The 25,065-nt window shown below is 32.3% G+C and overlaps 1 long non-coding RNA gene across 1 annotated transcript; it reads left to right on the plus strand.

Annotated features, from left to right (window-relative positions):
* Positions 1–755: 755 nt before the first annotated feature.
* Positions 756–18,081, plus strand: LOC116668477. Its single transcript, XR_004325582.1, has 3 exons — positions 756–766; positions 3,168–3,173; positions 17,803–18,081. It is a non-coding gene; the product is annotated as an uncharacterized LOC116668477 (long non-coding RNA).
* The last annotated feature ends 6,984 nt before the right edge of the window (positions 18,082–25,065 follow it).

Here is a 25,065-nt window from a genome sequence, read left to right on the forward strand (position 1 = left end):
AAAATAATTTATGGGTTTTTTTAATGTGACTTAATAGATTATGTTAACACAGGTAAGAAAAAAAAATTTTTCATTCATTAAGTATGGATATCAAGGGTCAACTTAACACCTTTGGAAATAAAGAGTATCAAGATGTAAGCAAATGCATATTCTTGATCCAATAAATAAATTTGTAAAAATTATGAAACAGTAAAAAACAAGAGCAACTTTTTCCTTTATAGGCTTTAATGGAGTTGTAAAGAGACAGAATTCTGTTTTCTAATGGAAAATTATTTGAGAGCAACTTTTTTCATATAAGGGCTAAGTGTAATGTAGATTTCAAATTAATTTAATAAAGGAACCTTAAATCACTAGAAAATATATTCAAATATACATACTCCAATATTTTTGCAGCTTCACATGACCAGAAATTATTTTTTGTACTCAGATGAAAATTTTTTTTTGTCTTCAGAGATAATTATGCAAGTGTTTATTCATGCCCTATACCATTCCATGGAAAGTGGGCACTTTTTCTGATTATTTTTCTTGAAAGAACATGTTTAGATTTCTCAGAACTAATTATATGTATTTAATAAGGTAATCCAAGATGATTTTAAATCTTTTCATTCCTAAACCTTCAGCTATGGCATTATGATGTGAAATTGCTACTTCCAGTGCAATTAGTTATCTTAATCACAATAAAAACAGTCTGTGTATCTAAATAACAAAGTTATATTTATACAAATGTTTTATTCTTTTAAGCAAATTAAATTCCTAAGGAAGAAATGTAGACCTATAATACATTATCGACAGACAAGATTCAGAATTTCTATTAAAGTTTTGTCCTCAAAAATTTGATAGTATGCCATAATTTCACTTTCTTTTTCCAGAATTCAACAATAATAATATTTCCTGTGTGTTTTATCCTTGTATTTTTCCTTCTTCATATTTCTTTTATTTTTCTTGCAAAGCATTTAAGTTGAGCATTACATATTTGTTTTTTATTTGATTTTCTCTGATGGAAATTGCATTAAAACATTAATAATGCAAAAGAAAATAAGTACTTATTTTAGATTCCGACCCCCAATTGAAAATTCTATATTAATATTGAGTTTCCATAAAAATCAAGCAAAATGAATATATAAAATAAAAAAACAGCAAGGTCTTACTGTGTAGCACAGGGAACTATATTAAATATCCTGTAATAGCCTATAATGAAAAAGAATATGAAAAGGAATAAGTATATATACATATGTAACTGAATCACTATGCTGTATACCAGAAACTAACACAACATTGTAAACCAACTATAATGCAATATAAAAAATCTAGCAAAATGACAAATTTTCTTTATTCCTAAAAGGAAAATAAAATGATAAAGGCTTACAATCAATCTTTCTTGAATATTTTATTCAGCTAATATAAATAATTTTATATTACATTTTCTGATTAATTCATTCAATAAATAAATTCTAAACAGCTACTCTTTCCCAGGCACAATTTAAGTGCCAGGCTTATAAGTGTGAACAAACTACAGTAAAACAAACAAACTCACAAATAAAAAGCACCAGAAACACTGTCTTTATGAAGATTATATGGATATGCATATATATATATTTAATACATAAAACATTTCACTTACAGAAATCTTAATATTTATAGACATAGAATGCTGAATATATTATTTTTCATCTTATTTTATATAATTTATCATTAATATATTTCAATAATGGAATTTCAATTACATTAAATAGTCATTTGAGTTGGCTAAAATCTGAAAATCAAGGAAAACAGATTATATTTTCATAGATACAAATAGAATTCTGTGCACCCATTTGAACCTGCTTCATCTCTCAGTTATCTTTTTGGTAAAATTAAATTTTTTTTACATTTTATATTTTTTATTATTGTATTATTTAAATGCTTTATTTTTGGTGGGGTGGTAATTAGGCTTATTTACTTTTAGAGGACTCACTGGGGATGGAACCCAGGACTTTATGTATGCTAAGTATGAGTTCTATCACTTGAGCCATACCCTCCCCTCAAAATTAACCTTTAAATAATGCATTAACTCCTTTAAATTGATGGAAGTCCTGCATACATCGTGCACAAATTGAGGAGATACTTAGTGATTTTATCCGCCACTCAGTTAAACAGTTAAAGTCTACTTTTGAGGCTTATAACGACGTGATCTTTAAATCATTCATCCATGACAAAGGGAAAGAAAGGAAGTCTGAGAGCATTTTTTGTGTTCATTCTGCAAAGGTTGTGTTCAAAAACAAATTGAAGCTATTCAGAGTCTCCGTATGAATGCTTTAAGCTTCAGTTAAAAGGTTATTCTGCATTTTCAGCTTAAAACAGAGGTCAGTTAATATCATCAGATGTTTAAAAATTACACTAATTTTCATAATACAAAATATATATATTTTTTAAAAAAGTGTTGCCCAAAACACGTATTGAACCAAAGTTATCGTCTATAGATATCAAGTAATGAAATCATTATTCTTGTTTAATACATCTATCTTTATTTTGAAAAATTCCTTTTTGTTGTTGTTTGGCCCGGGATAACTTTTTGTTCAAATATCACATCTAAATATATAGCTTAATAGTTCTTCCCATCCAAAGGGCATTAAAAATCTGTATTACCTAGCTTAACTGAGTTAAAGTCTCAGAAACTTCATAGAAAAACAGTGGAACCTGTACAAGGAATAAGCAAATGTTGAAGTGTTTCTACACAAACTCAATTTTAAGTTGTGCAAAGATGATGGCCATTGGAAAATGAAAGATGCCAGTTTCCATGCAGGCTTTTCAACTCAATATGACTGTGACCCTGAGCAAGTTAGGTCAGTTTTTTGAACCATAGATTCCCTAATTAAAATAAATTAAATCATCTCATGGCTCTAATATTTGACTCCCCCAATGCCATCATTAAAACACATTGATCAAGCAAAACTAAATTATTAGAACTACCTCAGAGATGGAGAGCACCAATTTGACAGGATTTTAGTAGTGTCTCAACTTAGGAAATTAGATACTGATTTTTATAAAGTTTGGGGGCCTGGACTTGTTACTTTTAGGAAGGATCTTGCAAGGAGGGGAAGTAGTGGAGGTTGGCCAGAATTCTTGGCATAATAATTTTGGGTTGGTGGTCAAAATATGACAAGCGTCTTGAAGTGTATCTTGATGAGAAAGAGGTTAATATTTGTAAGTAGTTTGTTTATTGGTTTCCCCAAGCATTTCTTGAAGCATGCTGCTGGGTTAATTTTTCTTGGTTTTAGTATTAGGTAACATAGGGGCAGAGAGGACAGCTGATCTTAAACTTAGGAAGTAACAAGTTTAGGGAGTAATGTTGGTTTCAGATCTTACTGTTTTGGGGGGAGAATTAAACAAGGGCACATACACCAGGCAACTTATATAATGACTGGTTCATCATAGATGGTTAATAAATACTACTTTCCTCTCCCTATTACCCAGTAAAATACTAGACTGAAATATTTAGAATCTTGAGTTTAATGTATGATATTCATACAAACAATCTATGTAAAATAAGAAAAATACATTTATGCCTCTCTGTGTACACATACACATAGATATAAAATATTTTTATGATTGGACTTTCTTATCTGGGAAATGCAGATTAGAGTTCCCTAAGTATCTTAAGGCCATAAAATCCAGTTAACACGTAAACACACTTTTACATTGATAAAAAAAAAACAATGTTATATTTGTGAGAAAGGAAATGTCACCATATATAATGCTATATGTAATTTTACTTTGTTATGAGAAAATTATCTCAGACCTCCATTAGTTTTGTTCCTGCATAAGGAGCATGTAAGAAGCTCTTTCATATCTTTAAAGAGGTTGACACTATATCAAAGCCATTCTTTCTGGCCATCTCCACACACCTCACCTGCTGGCTGGAAGCTCTGCCTCTGACATGGGTTTCCTTCACTTAGCACTCCTAATGCTCCAGATCTTTGTAGTGTTTTTTTTTTAGGTTATGATCCGCGTGTGTTTTTAGTGTGGTAGAAGAAACTTCTTCTAACCTATTTTTGCTATGTTGTTCTCCTGAATTCTGGCCTGACCTCCAGACTTGTAAAATTAATATTTCCTTTTTTATATTATCCCTTGGTTATATTTTGTCCAGTATAATATTTGACATATGAATGCACCATTTTCTTATAGTATCTTCTATTCTGAGTAAAATCTTTGCCATCTTTGTCCTTGGTATCTGCCATTCAGCTGAACTGAAATTCCAGTCCTGATAGTATGTCCAATACTGTAACATTCAAGGAGTCCAGATCAAGTTAAATAGAAATTAGTATCCCTAACATGACAAAAGCATGGTTGGAGATATTTCACCGAGGAAAATGCTCGGATATTATTTAGAAAATTATATCAGAAAATTATATCACTTCACTAGAAGAATATTACAAAAATATAAAGTTGGGCATTCATTTTATTCCAAATTTACCATATACATTTTCTATACTGGTCTTTCTCTTACATATCTCTGGATATAAATTTTTGATTAGATTAAAAGAAATATAGTGGACTGAAGACCCACTGATTTATTTTATAAATTTCTTTCTTTCATCCTTCAGGATTCTCTTACTTTAACAAATTCTGCTGAATGGTTGCACTTAGAGGAAACTTTATGTAGAAGTTTCAAGTACGACCTTTGAAGGGCCTCCATTTGCTAGCTGTGTGACCTTAAGCAAGTTACTTTTCTTCATAGTTTGTCCATTTCCTCATTAGTAATAGTGAATGAATAATAATAACACTGGTCAAGAGACTAAAGGGGTTAATATAAAGTGCTTAAGGCAAAACCTGGAATATAATGAGCAATGTGTATGTTTATGTTATTATTATTGTCATTACTACTGTGAGAACTCCAGCTCCTGATTAAAAACCGACATATGATTTTGTAGACCTAACCATGAGCAATTAGAAAGGCTTTGCCTGCCAGACCTCCAGGGAAAGCTGCCTTCCCCACACCAGACTTGGTGCACAGCCCTTGCACGGCAGTCAGTGACCCAGCCAATGACCCCTGGCTGGTCATACTCTCCCCACACTCCCAGCCCTGGTGCCTTCATTCTTATGTCTTTTCTTTGAAGCCCTGTGCAGGTCTTCACAAGGCACCTCTACCCAAGTCCTCTTTGCTGAGGGGAGAAAGAGGAAATCTTGGATACACTTTTCCTAGTTTTACTCAGTACCAGCACTTTCCACTCCTAGATTTCCCCTCCTCACATGCCCCTCACCCCAAAGCCCATAAAACTGTCTGATGGAAGTCTCCCTCAACCAGGAGATGATTCCCACTCTGCAGTGGTCCACCTGACTCTCCACCATTCACCATTCTGCGCAGAAAAATCGAATGGGGAGAGAGTTGGCACTTTCTCAGGGTTTAGATCTTGCAGTAAGTGATTAAAGGCTCATCTCTTTCGTTTTTGGCTTGTTGCTTTAATTGGCTTCTCTGAAGCCTGGCAGTTCAGCTCTCTCTCCCAGTTCAGCTGAGCTCCTAGCATATGGGTGATGAGTGATTCTCTTTATTTAAATGTTGGCAATGTTGTTCTTCTGAAACTCATCAGCGTTTGAATGTTGCAAGATCCATTCCAAAGCAAATGTCAGTGTTCACTTCTTTAGATCTTAACTGACTGGAGTAGATTAAAAATATTTGAGCACTATGACTCTCAAAAATAGGGAATTTACTGTGGCATTATAAAACAGCTTACAATTACAGACAAAGCCAAGAATTTGCATTCTAAGGAACACTGACAATAATAGGAAATATTCTTCAATAATTCTGGCCAATTTAAAATAAACAAGCTGGTACTTCATCTTCAAAAATGCAATCAATAAAATAAAGTATTAGTCTGATTATGAGAAACAAATTGATAGATGTTGCTGGCAAAATAAGAAATTTAAATATTTTCTGCCTAGCAGTAACCATAGTCATTCAGATTCTGGTTTCTAGAGTGTAACTGCCCAGGTTCTCTCTGGCATTTAATCGGAGACTTCAGAAATTATACAAACGTTGCTTCCGGTTTCCCACATCTGAAAAACATGGGCAGTAATATCCTAGTGTTGTTGAAATGGTTGAATGAACTAACGTATAAAATACTTAAAATATCTTCCATAGCATAATAAATATTACAGATATATTAATTATTACTATTAAAATTGTTTTCACTATTGTTTTATAATTATTTAATAACTAGCTTATTATTCAATACTAATTTAACAAACTTTAAATGTATTTCTAGTCTATGGAAGTACTGGGCACATCAATTAGATGGTCATAGTTTTTAAATAACAAAATATCTATACATCTTAGGAGAAAATAAAAATCGTACCAATTCATTAGACAAAGGGCACACTGGACCACTATTTTGAAGATTAAAAAAGTGGAATATTTGAGCTGAGTACCACACAGTAGGATTCCAGTTGTGTCCCGGGATAAAGGCTATTCCAGGCTGAAAGAATATTTAGAGAGCAGAAAATTGTGAGTGGAATTTAAGTTATCTGTGGGATAGAATGAGAGGCAGGCCCTGAAGTAGTTTTTGGTCACATCAAATATAATGTTTCGGGTTATACTAAGAAATCTGTGTCTTATTTTGTAATAACTAGAGAAAGACAATTTTTTTTTCAACTAGGGCAGTTTCATGATAAATTTTTGTCTTCTAAAATACTAACTATTATACAAGGATAAAGAATAGATTGAGGACAAGAGTTTGAAAGCAAGGAAAACTGTGGGAGAGGATAAAACTTTCCAAGTGTTGTTAGCATTTAATATGTACCTTTAGCACTGGGTGTGTATTAAAGTAATGGTATTCAGAATAGAATGAAAGAAGATGATGCTTAAAGGATATTTTACATGAAGACACAAAGGACTGAGCAATATATTGAAGATGGTGGAGAAAGGGAGAAGAGGAGAAAAAAAAAAAACAAAAACAGTTTTCTCATCTGACTTTCTAGGAGGTAGTGTTACCACCAGGGCAAACAGAAGAATCAGTATTCGTAAAACTCTTAATTTTTGTTATTATTTTGTCAGGTCTTTAAATAATGCCTTTCAATTTTAGTGCATACTGCCTAACCTTCATAACAGTCTTAGAGCTTTTATTAGAATGTTGCAAGCATTTCCTCCCAAACATTGGCATGGATGTCTGCACCTGGTTCTCTACAATTCCAATAGCTTGCACATTCCCAGTAATATGTAACAATTATTGACTGAATATTATGAAAAATGTCTATTGGAAAACCCTACTTGAAGGCTATTTCCCAAGAGCAGCAATCCTACCATTCCAGAATCCAATATAATCATCCAGAAATAGTCACCACTTGTGTGCAAACAGACTTGGTAGTTAAGCTAAACTCCACAAAGAAAAGGTTTGGGGTTAAGTGTCAAATTTTCTTCAGCATGCATTTTAAGAACAACTCATAACAAAAATCAACTTACAGAAGTGACACTTTAGAAAAAGTAAATCTTGATGGTCTCAATGAAAGCAACAGTGAATAGAGAAGTAGTTATTTCAGTGAATGGATCTGTTGAATAGAAATGGGTGATCTGTGCTAAGTCTGCATCCCATTTTTGAACAAACACAGTAACAATTGTTCTTCCATAACAAAGACAAGACAATGAGTCTCAATTACAATTTTGTTCTCTAGTACAATGAGTTTGCCAACTGGCGGGACAATACACAATACTATTTAAGGTAATAAATGTAATTTTCCTAAGATTTATATTTACCAAGACTTCAAATCAAATATGCAATATAAGTTTAGGGTAAAAAAACTTTTAAGTGTATATGCTTGTTTTAAATTAGACCTATGAAAAATACGCCATTGTGTAAACGTATCTATTAAGCCTAAATATGAAACAATGACAGACTAGTGTCATGCCGGTTAATCACTTAGAGAATCTTGCTAACTTTTATATGAGTTTCTAAGGTACCAGTCTTCTGATTGATGTGTTAAACTTTCTGCAGCACACATAGCTAGACCTATTATTTCCTCCTCTTCAACTCCTGTATCCTTTTCTCTACGCAAAATCTCTCCAAAATCAGAGATTTCCTAAAACTGTGATAGGAATGGGGATAATTTAAATACATGTGGACTCTTTGTTTCTATAAATCCAAGTAAAGGAGAAACTTTAAAAAAAAGATATCAAAATATATTGTGCAATTACTCTATGGGAAAAAAACTTTTTTTTTTTTTTTTTACTTCCATTAGTCTCATTTAAGGGTAAATGCTATACAAATTAACTTACAGGAAAGCTGAGGAAAGAGAAATTGATTTCATGCTATCTGAATATGATTCTCAATTTTACACCCTATTTAATACACTTAGTGTTCTAGATAAAATATTTTTTGTTAATCACAGTGCTTTAAAGTATTTTAGTATATTCTAAAAGGTCTTGCTTATCCAGATCACAAATAAGAAAGAGTAAGCATTGTAGTTTAGAATACAAATCACAATAATTAAAATCATTTTAATTAATATTTTTAAATCCACTTATAATTTTCTCCTTCTTAGATAATTAAATAGTAAAAAGAAAATTTGTTACTATTTTCCATTAAGAAAACTTCCAAAGGGGAAAAATAATCCATATTTAAAACTATTTCTTTCATGAAAGAAAAAAAATTCAATGAAAAATAAAATCCTATTAAAACTATTTTTTAATTCCACATTCAAATATTAGATTACTTCTTGTGTGACAATATTTTAATATAAACGCTGGACCTTAAGATTTTTTGTCATGGGAAGGTGTATATATAACATAGACAGGCAATCAAGATGGCAGAGTGGGAGGTAGTTCTATAAACCAAATTTTAGTAAGTAGACTGATGATAATTTTTGGTACTTAATGGCATCATAATTTATTAAGTATGGTTACTTTGAATGAATGCAAATCGGTGGGAGGGAAATAGTAGCTGAAGTAACTGTGGTATTAAACAGTATATGGATAATGTTATTTATAAAGATCATAGTATAGAATGGATTTAGGGGCTTTTCAATAAAAGAAAATAATTAGATGTCACATTTAATTGTCAAGGTAAAGGATGCTCTAATCAAACAAACAAATAGAGCCTTTTTAGGAGCTTTCAAATAAATCTCCTTCCCAGAAGGGCCAAAAAATACTATACTGATGATCAGCCTCAGCATTTGATTATAAGTGTGGCAATCCTATAAAGTAGACTTCACGTATAGTTTTTATAGATATCTTTTGAAGTCAGGTTTCTGGAGGGAAGACATTGCTTGGACCAGTTTGAGAATATCCTGAAACTTCAGAATTAGCTAAAGCAACTTTTTAATTAAAAACAGAACAAAACACACACACACACACACACACACACATACACACACACATACACACACACAGCAGTCATGACTAGCATGGAACAAGTTTCTTTCAAAATGGAGATTGGTTTCTACAAGACACATTCCCTCCAGCCACTTCCATTGCCTCCAAGACCTACGACCAGGTGTAAATCTCAGTAACACCAAACAGGAAAGCACAAGCACTGGTCCCATCTTTATCTGAGGTCATGAGACTATCTCCATTCCAAATATGAGGGCCTTGCTTTTCCACAAAATATCCTAAACTTAATGTGATAAATTTTGTGAGATTGTTAACTCAACTGACATTGTAATTGTGCAAACATTATGAGTGTATTTTACATCTAGTTTTCGTTGAACTTGAACTGGACCTATCATACATAAGAGATGCTTTTAAGGGCACCTTCAAAGATCTCTAGTTTCATGTCACAATTTGAGCTGAGAAGTTAAAACCCTGAGCTTGTTATTTTCATGATGTAAGCATTCCAGAACACTCCAAAGAAGCCATCCCATCTCATAATCCTTGTAATTATCATTATTTCTGTAACAGTTGAGTGAGCAGTAATTTAGTCCCCAAAGGCATTTGCTTTATAAGCACTTAATCACAGTCAACCACAGGTGATAATTTGATTAATGGTGACGTTCCTGCATTGCTAGAATCCCACTTCCCATTGGCAAGATGTTTAAATCCATTTCAAAATTCCTTATTGAGCACCTGTTTTATGAGCTTATGCCTGTAGTTAATTAGTTGATTAGTCAGGCCCCTGTCAAAAGATAAATCAGTCAGGTATTTCTTACTGAGGAAAAATTTATAGAAAGAAATTTGAAACATGCTAAACAGGTGTTAGAAAGATTAAAGAGGCAAAAAACAAACAAACAAAAAAAAAACAACAAAGCCACTGAGGTTATACAGAAGTAGAAAGTGTGGAGCTAGCTAAACCATTGTCATTTTGCTCAACCTCTCACCAACCTCTCCTCTGGCAATCACCAATTTGTTCTCTGTATCTCTGGATCTGTTTCTATTTTATTTTGTTTGTTTTGTTTTTCAGATTCCACATATAGTGATATCATAACTTCACTTAGTGTAACAAACTCTAGGTCCATCCATGTTACTACAAATGGCATTTTTTATGGCTGAGTAGTAATCGTGTGTGTGTGTGTGTGTGTGTGTGTGTGTGTATCACATCTTTATACAATCATTTCTAAATGGACATTTAAATTGCTTTCTTGTCTTGGTTTTTGTAAATAGTGCTGCTATGAATATTGTGGTGCATGTGTCCTTTTGAATTAGAATTCTCTCTGGATATATGCTAGATCATTAAGTAACTATTTTTAGCTTTTTTGAGGAATCTCCATACTATTTTCCATAATGGCTACACCAAACTATATTCCCACAAGAGTGTAGGAGGGTTCCCTTTTCTCCACACCCTCTCCAGCATTTATTGTTTGTGGACTTTTTAATGATGAACATTCTGATTGGTGTTAAGTGATACCTCATTGTAGTTTTGATTTGCATTTCTATGATAATTAGCGATATTGAGCATTTTTTCATGTGCCTATTGGCCATTTGTATGTCTTCACTGGAGAAATGCTTGTTTAGTTAGGTCTGCCCATTTTGGGATTATGTCGTTTTGTTTTTTTGTTATTAAGTTGTACATTTCTGTAAAGTTTTTTTCATCAGATTGATGTCACAAAGTATAGTTAGCAATTTGGAAAACCTATCAAGGATTTACACTTGTCATTTTACTATGATTAATGTTCTATACAAAAGTACTTTTTCAAATCATTGTGAAAGCACAAATGCATTCAAATGGTAACTAGCTTATTCTGGTATTCTACAATAAAACTACTAGCAATATTCAAAATAATATACATAATAACACATTTTGAATGTTGTGTTCTTGGATCTATTCTAACTCATTGAACTCATTTAACACTCATAATGCTCTAAGATAGATTTAAAAATACCATACAGAGATGAGCTAAATTCCCAAGGTCACAATCATTCAATTACTTTTTCATCAATATCTATTATCTTCTGTTTGCTGAGGATACAAATGTTCACAAATAAAATTCCTGTGTTTCTATAGATTACAAGTCTCTGATTCCTTCCATGAACTAGTTAAGAAATGGTAATCATACTATCTGTGTTTTCTTAGAAATTATACACTGGGTACTCATGAATCTTTATCCTTATATACAGAGAGAACAAACTTTCCATGTCAAAACTCTATTGTTGCAAATTTATTTATGTTTGTAAAATATCCTGTGATCATGAACTCAAAACAGATTATTTATGAAAACTGTAAAGTCTAATACATAGATTCTGTAAAATTGTAAAATCCACTGCATAGATTATGAGCACACTAGCATCCGATGGATCTAGAACTTTTGGCTTCCTATCAGAAACAAAACAATCTTCTCTAGCCTAAGGCATAGTTTAAAGATAATATTAAAATATCTACCTAAATATGTGATTAGGAAATATAGAGAGGTTTCATGTAAAAAGGAAAAAAACAAACAAAAATCAGAAAGTGCTGTGGTCCAAAGTGAGGTGATTAAGATGGCTATTATCTGGCTGTTTTAGATTTTGAATTCAGATAGCCAGGCATGCATTACCTGCTATCTTGTAAATCTCCAATTGCAGAGGTAATACTCTGTGCTCATTTATCTGAAATCAAAATCAGACGCCAAAATGGAATCTTTATACAAGATGCAATATGTCAAGCATTGGGACCTGGTGATGGGGTTTTTACAATAAAGCTTTGAGTTATTATGATTCCAAGGCATTAGGGCTAGAAAAAATAAGCAGGAGGAAAGGACATGCCATCTCTAGGACATCTGAGATTAGTGTATTTTATATTTTTACATTATATTTCATCAAAGTGAATGTAAATAATTCTTTAAAAACTTGACATTTTATCCAGACTTGAATCAGTCTGGAAATAGTAAATATTACCTCAGAGTATTGAATCATATTACTCAAAGTTTCTTTAGAGATTACCTAACTTATCTCTCTCTCCAAACAAAACAGAATATGCAATTAAGAGATAAAAAGAAACTGTCTGCTTAAGACCTGTGAAGAAGAAATTTCCACCTTCACTCTTATTATCAGTATTTAAGGTCTACTAGGCCCAGGGATATTGTGATTCTTGGAGGCTCTTTTCTGAATGTGACACGTTTTGAATTGTTTAAGTAAAAGAAGTATCTCAGAGGTTCTATCCTTTTTCACTTAAAAAAAAAAAAAAAAGGATTCTGGGATGTTGGTGCCACTTCCCAGAGGTGACCCCTTCCCCTCCTCATTCCATTTCTACTTTCTCAAAAGCCCCAGTAAAGGAACATTTGGTAAGGGATATCTGTCAGGGATGCAAGAGGACTTGATGGCATCCTCCATCGCTGATGTCTGACTGAAGTATCCTTCATAAAAGATGAGTCCAGTTCCCGCTCACTCATGCATAGTTGCGCCTCTAGTGTTGTCATCGCTTTATTGCAGACTCAGCCTAAAGCCACACAACACAAAGAGTGGGTGCCATTCGCATTTAGGCTGATAACTTAAATGTGTAAGCCGAGGCCTTTTCTACAGAGATTCTCATTCAGTTGGACAGCATTTGCAGTTTTATAACATTCTGTAGATCATTCTGATATATTGTAAAGGTCCAGTCATGACCAGTCCGAGCTTCAGTTTTCTGTTCAATGGAGAGAATGCTTGATATACTGCCTTGCAATGATCACAGGAGAATCAAGCAATTCAATGCATACAAAAATGCATGTAGTGTACTGTACAATTACAATATATTCTCTACAGTAAGTTATGGTAGTTTCATGAGTTTCAGCATGATCATATGATTCAAGGTTCATTGCCTACTCTTGGTTCAGTTCCAGAGAAAACCTATGTAATACATATTTTTAGTCTCTCCTTTATATTAAAATCAAGACAATTCTACTAAGACAATGAAAAAATTCCTCTATTTCACCTAACTTAGCCAAGCAAGTAAGTAAATACTAAAAAACAAAAGAAAAGAAAACATGATGGTCCTCAGTTGAGTTAGCAAAATCTATTAGTATATTTGTATTATGAAGACAAAACTTAAAAAGGATGCTTTGGACACTCGGAGCTTATTCCTCAACAATTGCGCAGTTGAAATGTATGCCAACTGCTCAAGTAGAATTTAGAATATTCTTATTACAGGTTCTTTAAAAAGCCTCAACAATGAAGTAATTGTAGACATACTGAGACAGAAAGTATAGAGGAAGCTGAGGGGTTTCCATTTTGGTACATTATAGTTAGTGAGGCAGTTAAGTCCATGAAAACTGATATGGCAAATGAGTTCCAACTGGTTCCTTCAGATTCTGAAGTGAGAGCAAATCCAAGATAATGACAGGAAAAAAACAAAGAGAGAACATCTCACTGTAGAGCCAACAAGCAGTGGCTGAAGCTTCCTCATTCTGCCCTATTAAAGAACATGACAGTTTTTGGTACAAAACGTTCAGCTTATTTAACACAGGGAAAAGAACTGTGATGATGATCCAATGACACTACTTTGCATGAAATGGACTTTGAGCTTTGAGCTAGCTTCTTCTTTTTTTATTTCTTTTAAAGCAAATCCACCTTAAAGTATGGCAAGAAGGGTAATGCTTCTTTCTACAATCAAATTTCTCAGTGATCAAATGCTATAGAAACTTTAAACTTGAGCACAATTCAGGGAGATAGGGGAGTTTCAAGAAAATATATTGTTGAAAGCAATTATGGAAAAAAGGTACCGTCGTTCTTGTCACATAATAGCATTTTTTTTTTCTTAAAGTGAAGCTATTTAATTCAAGAAGATAGGTTTCAAAGTAACTATTTTGGCAAGTACTACTCTATGTTGCCATTATAATTGATTTTTTCTCTTTATTTTGGACTGCAAAACTACTCAAAAAAAGGAATACTGGAGGAAAAAGTCAAAATACAAATTTGTGAACATTTAAACTTAAAATTTCTATGAATTTCCTCTTCCACATTAAGAAAAATAAATAATTAAAAAATTAAAAATAATAAAAACTTTTTCTATGAAGACATCTTACAAAAAGGAGTGAACATTACTTTGCTTTGTGACAATCTTCACCTTTTCTGAATCAGTAATTGGAAGCTGTTAACTTTTGTAATTCCCATCTTCACACTTTTCTTGCCCTAACCCCCAATACAGTCCTTCCATTAGCCATAAGCCCCTCTCTTTAACTCATGGAAAGCCTACAGTTTAAGGCACAGTTGTTTTTTTCTTTCTTTCTCTTCACTCGAGTATCACCTACCATTTCTATGTTCTAGGAAAATAAGTGACAATCTTTGTTTCTGAGTTTGAGTAGTATAATTCTTTAAATATATTTATATAAACATTTTATGACAATGAGGGGACATTTTAACAAGTCATTACTATTTTTAAGAATGATAACAGCAACAAACAATGTCTTCTATGACTGGCATCTTTCTTAAGTCCTTACTTACATTTATGAACTGATTTAATCCTCACACCATGTTAAAGTGAGGTACAATTATTCTTGTTTTGAAGCCTGGATTCAAACCCAGGCATTCTGATACAAGAGTCTAGGATCATATCACTTCCATGAAGACCCTTAACTAACTTCAATTCACTCAAAATCTTTACCAAGAGCAAACATTAAAGAAATAAACTGTCACTGAAAAAAGTCTTTCTCAAACAAAACAAAATCCAAACAAAATCCAAACCTGATTACCTGATTGAGTCCAGTGAAATAAATATATCAGTTGAAATCAACATATTGCTGGACATGTATTTAATAGTTTAAACAACTTTAAAATAATGCAAAGTGCCCTGCAGAATTCAGTGTAGTTGGATTTTTCCTATTTTGGGTCTGTATCATTTCTAACCTTAATACCTATTGTTTTTGGAAGAAAGGAGTTGAACTCTGTTTCATTTGCCTTTTTTTGTTTTTTTAATATTTGGTATAATTCTTGAACTACATAAAAGGGAGAAAAACCTTTTCAAACTGAAAATTAAAAAAAAACTGTAGAGAAGATTATGGGTGAGACACCCCCAAGATTAGAGTGAGAGAGGTAGACTCATGGCCAGTGACAAATCTGGGGGCCAAAAATAGATAATATGTTTCTAGGATGTCAGATGTTTCTAACACTGAAATAGAAGTATCTCCAGCCCTTTTTTACATATACTTTTTCAATAAAAATGGAAATTTTTCAAATTTTCAAAATTTCCATTAAAACACTACATATACATGAATATCTTATCTTCTGATGTGTGAAGAAGAGAATAACTTACTTAGAGAACGAATATCTGGTTTAAGGAATAGAGATACTGATAGAAAGTAACATTCATAAAAACCTCACAACAGAAAGGTTGATATTGGTATCTTAGACAACCTCTCTCCAAAAAATATCAAGTGATTGAGAAAAAAACTGTGGGAGTTCTTATTTTTCTTTTTTCTTTTAATTGAAGTGTAGTTAATTTACAAAAGAAAAAAGTGGGATTTCTGCAGCATGTCTAATACAGATATGACCCATTTCTTTCTAAACCTCAGAAGTCAGCAAGCTTTGCAAACATATTAACTAGAACTATGGAGGTTAAGTGTACCATTAAGCTAAATTATTTAAAATGTAGAAATATGGCAAAGGGATTACTGTGTGTCTTTCAAAGTCAATCTGGACATTAATATTTAAATTCTAATAGATTTCTAAAAAGGCAAAATATAACATCAAAGTTGTGGTTTTATTGCTCTATAGGAAATTAAACAATTAAGTATCTAACTTAATAATTGTATTTCAGCAGTTTTTTCTTTGGTGGCTATGTAAACCAGTCTCTGTATACTCCTTGGAAGCAGCTTTATTATCTTTCTGATTTCCTCATTAAAGAGATAAAGAAGTCTTTGACAGATGATAGACTTGAGAGACATGATCTTAAGTTTTTGCAAATACTTTGACAACACATATACTAATCCTGTAATGAATGCTAATAACAAACACATTACAATGTTTCAACAGTCCCAAATGAAATTCAGAAAAAAAAAAAGTTGAAATCCCACAGATGTCAAAGTTAAAAGCAAACTGTCTTTCTTTTATTAAAAAGAAATAGAAAGGAAAACAAACTCATTGAGAAGAATCTCAGAAGTCTGGCGATGTCAAGTTACTTTTTAGAGCAATCTAGCAGGAATTTGGGGGGTACTGACAAGGTCAAACCCATGTCCGAACCTTAAATTGCTTTAATCACTTAGAGCAAGTAGAGGGTACTTTTTACTGCTCCGTCTCTGGCATGCTTTTATTTAATACAAACCAAGGGTTTACCATTATTATAAATGACAAAGCAAACAAACCTGTTCATTAGTAGCTGGGCTATTTTATTATTATTATTACTGGAAATTATCTATTTTTGGCTTAATTGCTTTGTCATGCTTTGAAAGACAGTATTTAATAACATAAGTGTTGGTACAACATTGTATCCAAATCTTGTTAATGAGTACGAATGTTTACTTTTGCTTTTTGTCAGAGTATTTGAAGTTTTATCTGTATAAACTGGTCTATTTCTTCCCCCGTTCTTATGGCCTCAAGCAGTATAGTAAAACAGAGTTGTTTAAATATTTAATTTTGTATATGTGCTTATAAGAAGCATGGTCTCTGAGAGGATACACTTAAGAATGAATTCCTGGTCTAAACAATGGACTGTCTATCAGGAGTAATCTCTGTATACCTATGTTGCATGCAAGTCATAAGAAAATATCCAAGTCTTTTCTCAAAAGATAAATTAGAGGACAGAAAAACTCACAAAACCCCTGAGAACTCATGGCCCTCCTCAGTGCCTCAGTGTGACTTCCTGCCTCACAGAATACTCCCTCCTGAGAACCAGGCATAAAGGATGCCTCTCCAAACCATATTATATTCACTATAAGCCAGCAATCGTAAATATGGCAAATATAACTAGCAAGAAATTCCATGACCAGGCTGAGACAGTCCCTGTGATCCACTGATTGAGACTGACATTCAGCCGGCAACTACTGACAACATCACTTCTAATTCTATTTTTCTGATTTATTTTCTTCTATTTAGCAACCTAAAATGAGACTTAAACCATACATATAATATTCATCTGAGACATTTGTTTTATTTTTAACTGCAGTATCCCAAGCCTAAACTTCAGAGAAGTTAAGTAAGAAATGAGACTTTAAGTGAGAGGTCCAAAGTTAGAACACTGTTATTTGAGATGGGACTTCAATATGGCAGCTTCATTACAAAACCATCCTCTTAATGATCTGCTAAATGCTATTAGTTTGGTTAGAGACAATCTAATGTGGAATAAGTGATAGATATGAAATAGGTGTGGAGTACAATATTAGGCAGCTTTGGGTTAAGAAGACAATCACTAAGCCAATCATTTTGACCAGCATATTAACTGTCAAGTTTAGATGGAAGGGTATTACTTGGAAATCCTGAAAACCTACATGAGTTTGCTTTTATTATGTAAGTAGAAAGAAAAAAAAAAAAAAAAAGACCTTCTTGAGCTTTCATATTTTCTATCCACAGTAGCATATTTTCTCACACGATCTGATTTAAAAATCACCCTCCTGAAGAGAAACTCACTGAATTCACTGAAAAAAATTATTTCAAGGAAAATAATGTCAAACGGTCATTAAGATAACTCAGGGCTTCTATGGTTTGGCTTTATTTTAGTGGGCCCAGAATTTTCAGAATTTCTGAAATAGAAAGAAAAATATATAAAATAGAAAGAAAATATATAAAAACATAAGAAGAAATAGTTCATAATTTTTTGAAAAAGTTCATAATGAAGGATTAGAAAATATAAGCTTCAAATCATCCCCTAAAATGCATATGAGAAAATAATATGTCATTCAGAGTAACTCTTAAAAATTAACATTAAATAAACATAGATAATTTTAGTCATTGACAATAATACATAACAGAAATGTACTTGTGTAATATTAAAAATAGCAATAAGACATGTCTGCAAATTAAAATTTCCTTAATGGCTAGACAAATTACTTGATTATGGTCTTTATTACTTTTTTATAAATGTTTAAATTTATGCTAAATGATAAAGGGTAAAGAATGTCTGTATCACCTAAAGTGAATGATCACCAAATTTTTACTTTGTTTGCTAGCTGTAATTTCATAATATTGGGATGTCTCAATAATGTGGATAAACATATGGTCTGGATAAGTTTTATATATATATATATATGTATTTATCTTTATTCTTTACATAATCACATATAATCTCAACCAACAGGATATAAGACAGAAAAGTGTTTCTTTTTTATTCATTAGAAATGTCATGGTTTGACATATTACTTTAGGATGAATCATACTTTTTGTTCCTCATTTAATACATCAAAGTGCCATTTGAATAAAATATGGCATATTAAAAAAATCACTCCTCACAGATTAAAGAATTCTAGTATTACAGAGAATATAGATGTTATCTAGGAGAAACTCTTTAATGTAAAGATGAGGTAATTAACTAATTTAGACTATGTACTGACTAGACCATTCAACTATATACTGGCAGAGCAATGGTAGCATGAAAGAAATTTTAGCCCAAAGTTCTGTCTAAATGCAGTTTTCATTTACATGTTTATCATACTGAAAGGTATGAATTTATATATTGAAGATGAGTACTCATGACATATTTAACATATATACATAAATAAAGTGATCTGGTTATTTTCCTATCTAACTAAAAAATTATCTTTTTAAAGTTTATTAATTTTGAAGTTATATTTTTATGGTTCATCCCCCAATTTGTTACTGAGGGTTCATAAAAGAAAACAATTTATAACAATCTTTAATATGATTTTAGATTTGTATTGGATACTAATGAAAATTTGCCAGATTTTTTTCCTGAAAAGTCATTTATTAAGAAAAATCATCAGGTCATATAACAAATGCTTTTTTGGAGAAGTCCAAACTTTGGAAATAAGTAGCCAAAAATCAGCTTAAGCTAAGAAGACTTTAGCCATATTTGAATCATCATTTTTTTCCCTATCATTAATATCCCTTAAATTCACTGAACAAGGTGTTTTAGTAATTGATTTGTCCAATTTATTCATTCATTCAATCATCAAGCTGTTGTTCAGGGTCTGTGATAGTCCTACCATTGTTCTAAACAATGAGGTGTTTAGGACAGTGATTCTGCTTTCAAAACTTACATCGCACTAGGATGGCTAAAGTAAATAGAGACAACAAATTAATTAAACATGGTACAATACATGTGCACAATGCCACATATAACAACATGTTTAAAGGTGTATAGGAAGACCCTTTGGATGAGGTTGTGTTTGAGTCTAGTACTTTAGCCTAAAAATGGACCATTTATGTGAAGAATATTATAATGGTTTTCATGTAGGAGTTGATGAGTTGGTGAAGACCATATGCCAAGTTCTTTAGGAATGAGCGAGCATGTTGTGGCAGCAGGAATGTTGCCAAAAGATACTGAATATGTAAAAAAGCTTAAGAAACTGGGAGATATAACTGAAGGTCCAATGTATATCTAACATGAGTTTCTGAAAAAAATTAATTTAAAAAATGAGAATCAGTATACAAAGTGATTATAGTAGACAAAATGCTGGTACCCTATAAAGATGTTCTCATCCTAAGCCCTGGAACCTGTGACTAAGCTGCCTTCCATGGCAAAAGGGACTTTGCAGATGTGATTCTTAGCACAGATCTTGAAATGATGAAATTGTCCTAGATTACCAGAGTGGCTACAAGCTAATCCTATGAATCCTTAAAAGCAGAAACCTTTCCCAGCTGCTGTCAGAGAGAGATGGAATGACTGACAAGAAGAGGAATTAAAGATATATGACATTACAAGGTTGAGACCTGCCCTTACTGACTTTGAAGATGGTAGAAGAACATAAACCAAGGAGTGTAGGTTCCTTTACAAACTGGGAATAGCTTTGAATTTACAACCAGCAAGAAAACTTCAATGAACTGAATTTGGCCAATAGACCAAATGGGCAAAGAAACACGTCCTCATAAAGCCTCCAGGAAAGAGGGCAGCCCTATTCTCAGTCAGCCAGTACTTTGATTTTAGCCAATTATATCCATGTCCACCTTCTGACCTACAGAATTATATGATAGATCTATGTTGGTTTAAGTCACTAATTTGTGATAATTTGTTCCGACAGCAATAAAAACAAAGTTGATATCCCATAATGTGACTAAGCAAACCCATCATATAGCACAAGGCTGTAAAACCAAGTTTTAACCCAGGAACCCCAAAAGCAGGGCCCATTACCTAAATAAACTGCATTATGGTAACTGAATTCCTAAAGAACACATCTCTTTCAGATAACTAAAATAACTCTAAACATTACCTACACCTACAGCTCCAGTAAAACTCAAAGCAAAAATAGTGAAATCCACAAATTTTCTGGGAAAAAAATTTTAAAATGAAATAAATATGTACAGTTAAAGTAATACTATTAAAACGAAACATGCAAAAATATGTAAATATATAAAATACAAGCATATCTGTTCTCAAAGATAGCTTTTTAGAAGGGTAGAAATCAAAGTTTCAACTGCATAGATTAATAATTTATCAAAATTGATTACTGTTTGGAAACTTTACTTGACTAAAAAAGCTAGTTTTTCTTCTGTTTTAAAAATCAGAGAAAATATTATAAAATTAATGTTAAATGATTTCGAACATACAGCTGGGTAAAATAAACCTGAATTTTCCCAAATTCAGAACAGAAATAAGAAATTAAGTGTAGAATAGTGAAAAATTTAACTAAAACCAAAGTTAGCTCTCATCGCTGCAAGTTGGAATTTTAATGTCCAAGATGGAAAGAAGACTTGGGTTTTGGACTAAGATAATGAGAGTTGACCTGGAAGCATATTTTTCTCCCTGTCTTTATTTGGGAGTATTTTAACCATCTTCAGTTTGATTTATTTGTTCTGACTTTCGCATAATTTGCCATAAGAGAGAGAGAACAGTGTTTTCTGTTCTAATGGAGACATATTATTCTCTTTTGTAATCATGCCAGTAAGTATAATATAAATAGGTAGAAGAGAGGTCAATTAAATTTTGTCCCTTCTTAAATTGTTTGAGTAGAGAGATATTCAAAATTTAAGAAATTTATGAATTGGTGTTCTGTATTTAGAGGAAATAACTTTCTTCTTATAGTATAAGGAGTTGTATAGCAATTAGCTTTTGAATGAAGCTGATTTACACTGTGAATTAGTAAATATGCTATATTGGCTTGAATTTAGCAATTTATATTTAACACTTTGAAAATATTTTGCTAAAAAAAAAGGATCTTTAAGATACTCGAATATTTCATTCATTCTTGTTGATCCTTTTTTTTTCCCAGACAACATAAACAATTGACAACTGGGAATGACTTTGCTCCACTTTCCCTTAAATATTTATTGGTGTTTCCATTGTAGTATTTCTGCCTTCTATTTTTTTTCTCCTTTCGTTTTATGGCATCGGTTTCTGTCTTATGGTATTTTATTAGGCCAAATTTAAGAACTTTTTTTTTTCTATATTCTTACCTAGTCTATACTCCTTCAACTATTTTTTTAAATTTACAACTGTTATTTCATTGTTCACTTTTTAGGGAAAAAAATGAATTCTCCTTTTCCCTATAACATTATTTCTTATTCTCAAAATCACCAGTATTTATAATTATTTTAACCACAGTAATGCTTTTTGTGGGGGTTAAAATTCTCAAAAATATGTATTCTGCATAAAATAACTTTATTACACCTTTGTTCATTTTTCAAACCAAACATAAATGAGACTACATTGAGGTTTAGTAAAAATATGATTAGCCTTCTTGTTTATTATTTTTCATTTTCATGCTGATTTGAAACTTCTGTTAACCTTGACGTAGTAGAAAAAAATGCCGACATACTTGATGGCGTTACTTCTTTAACACTCGTTTATTTAAGTAATGATAATAATAATAATAAAAAAAACTACCAAAAATACTTCTTTAAGGGATAGTACCCTAATTTTGTATTGTCAATAGATCTGGAAAGTAAAATGTCAAGCTTAAAACATTGCATATTTGGAGTATCATTTAAGTCTCAGGATGTCTTTGTAATTAAAAGTTCTAAGTTCAGAAAGCAAAAGACCTTCTGCTGTTGTCCAGATGTTACTGTTTCTATATAATCTAGTATAGGGCAGTAACTATTGCTGAAAAATGCACATTTTGAAACTTTCACAGAAGTCTCTAAGACTACTGTGAAAACACTACTTAGTCTACAGCTGCGCATCACAAGAATAATAATCAAATGCATCTACACTTGAAAATTAATGTGTCTTTTTTCAAAGAGCTTTCATGTTGTCTCTATGAGGTAATTAAATTCTGTCACTCTAAGAATCAGAAGGGATCTGAATCTCACCAACTGATACCTGCATTATGTCTACACATCACCATCAAGTGATCTTAAAGACTATAACTGAGGAACTTTGGTGATAAGGAGCCCATTAGTCCTTCAGTCAACCCCTTACATCTTTGCACGTCTTAGTGAATCTATTAAGCTTTTCTTAAAACAGGATGTTACCTTCTTTAGAATTGCTTAAGGTCCTTTGAAATAGTAAAATCACAGTGGCCGATCTGGCTCTTATTTTGCAGAATTGACATCAACAAAGAATATTTTGAATGTGCAGCAATTATTATCACAGAAAAAGAGAAAGGAAATGTCCTATTTTGCTAAGTTTTTATAAAGGAATTCTATGTCATATTCTGTAACTGATAGATGTTACCTGTACCCCCAAATACTTATGTTTTCTCTTGACAGCAAATCTTATCAAGAAGAGTTAAGGGAAAGCTCCTTGAATGTGGCGATTATAAGTTTTTCATTATAGCAATCTCCAAAAGCTAAGTACTCTATTTTACATGATATTTAATGATGACAGAGAATTTAGAACTCTTTATTTTCCTTTTCCTCAACAATCTCTTAACTAAATATGATGCATCTTACACCAGAAAAAATATAATTTAATAATCATCTATACATAATGAGTAAGAAAAAATAATAAACCTAGATACCGTGTGTGTGTGTGTGTTTGTGTGTGTACACGTTTTTTCTTAGTTGGCAAATATCTACATGTATATGTGTGATACTTATGCAACAATGCATCTTGCTATTTGGGGAATTCCTGCCAGAACAAACTATGTTGTGTTGAGGACTGTCAATCACAAATTCTTACTGTCTTGTCACAGAGGTAGATTGGTTACATAAGATGATATAATCAGCATTCACCATTTGAAGGGCCATCATGACTTGGCTTATGCTTTTTTTGGAATCTTGAGTTAGGATAATTTCTTGCCTAATAAATTACACTTTCCCCAAAGCTGTAGATAGGAATTCACTTCCCCAGCCTTACTTGCTTTAGGTCACAGAAATTTGTTTAAGGGTTTGTCAGCCAGACTCATCCATGGGAGATGTCAATCAGGAACAAACATCCAAGGATGCTGCTGCCTCAGAGAAGCTATTTTCTAGCCATTAGAGTAGCAGAGACATGGCAGATGTGGCAGAAATACCGATCTCCATTCTTTATATCAGTTTTGCAAGCTTTGGTGTCTATGACCAGCAGTGGTAGAAATGGGGCCTTGGTTGGCCATTTCCAGGCTGCTTCAAAGCCCAACTCAAGGGCTCTTATGGAAATTAACTCAGTTATTCTTGATACTTTATATTTACTGCTAAACAAGCCAGAGTTCATTCTGCAATTTGCAACTTTAACTTTTACTTACAGAGATACTTAAACACAAAAATCTAGTGCAATTGCTAACCACATAACTCCCCATATAGAGAAAATGGGTTTAAGAAAACTAAGCAAAAATACAAAAACAAGTATTAATAAAAAATATGTTAAAGAGATCTGAGTGCCTCTACAGCAACTAATTATGTGTCTCATTATTTGCCTTTTAAAAATATATTTTACTTATGATTTTTAGAATTTCTTTATTACATATAAAGTAATTCTTAAAATGTCATTGTGTTTGGAAAACATATACTTGACTATAGATTTCAGTAAGTAACTATTAAATGAATAATTAATAAATGAGTGAATTCATACATTTATATTGGAGTGCACCAAGGTAGGGTAAAAATGTTTCTTTATGGTCTGTAACTAGTAATGAGACTTTGCTCTTCTGCCAGCTAATAATACCTGCCTGTGAAGAAAATGGTGATTTATAATTCCAAATGAAAGTGTAGAGACTCTCATATAAAAAGATACATTATTTCTTATGGTTCTGTTTCTGGTTACCTCATTTATTTGGATAGATGATGAAAAGAAATATGCTATATATACATATGTATTTTAAGTATTTTCATAAAGCAATAATGGCTTTAATAGCAATAATAGATTTCACAAAATGTGCAGAAAACAAGCAAAAAAAATGTTAGTTGTTAATGTTGCTACATAGTTTTTGAGGTTTAAAAGGTAAGATTGGCTGATCCAATGCTAAGCGCCTGCCTCTTACAGCAGCTTAAGGGTGGAGTTAAAATCTTTACGGTGATACAGCAACTTGGGAGTGGCCAATGAGGAGCACACTCCCGTTTTGATGACAGATACTAAATAGAAATTTTAAAAGAGGGTTGTGTCTTGTGATGTGTTCTGCTCCTTGAAATTTCACAAACAACCAGCTTTTGGAGCACAGCTGGAGTTAAACAGTTGTCCATGAAGATTCACTGCCACTCATTGAATCTATCACATTACACCCACAGCAAATGTTGATATCTTGGGCCAT

This window comes from Camelus ferus, chromosome 14 (assembly GCF_009834535.1).
Source record: "Camelus ferus isolate YT-003-E chromosome 14, BCGSAC_Cfer_1.0, whole genome shotgun sequence".
Taxonomy (NCBI): domain Eukaryota; kingdom Metazoa; phylum Chordata; class Mammalia; order Artiodactyla; family Camelidae; genus Camelus; species Camelus ferus.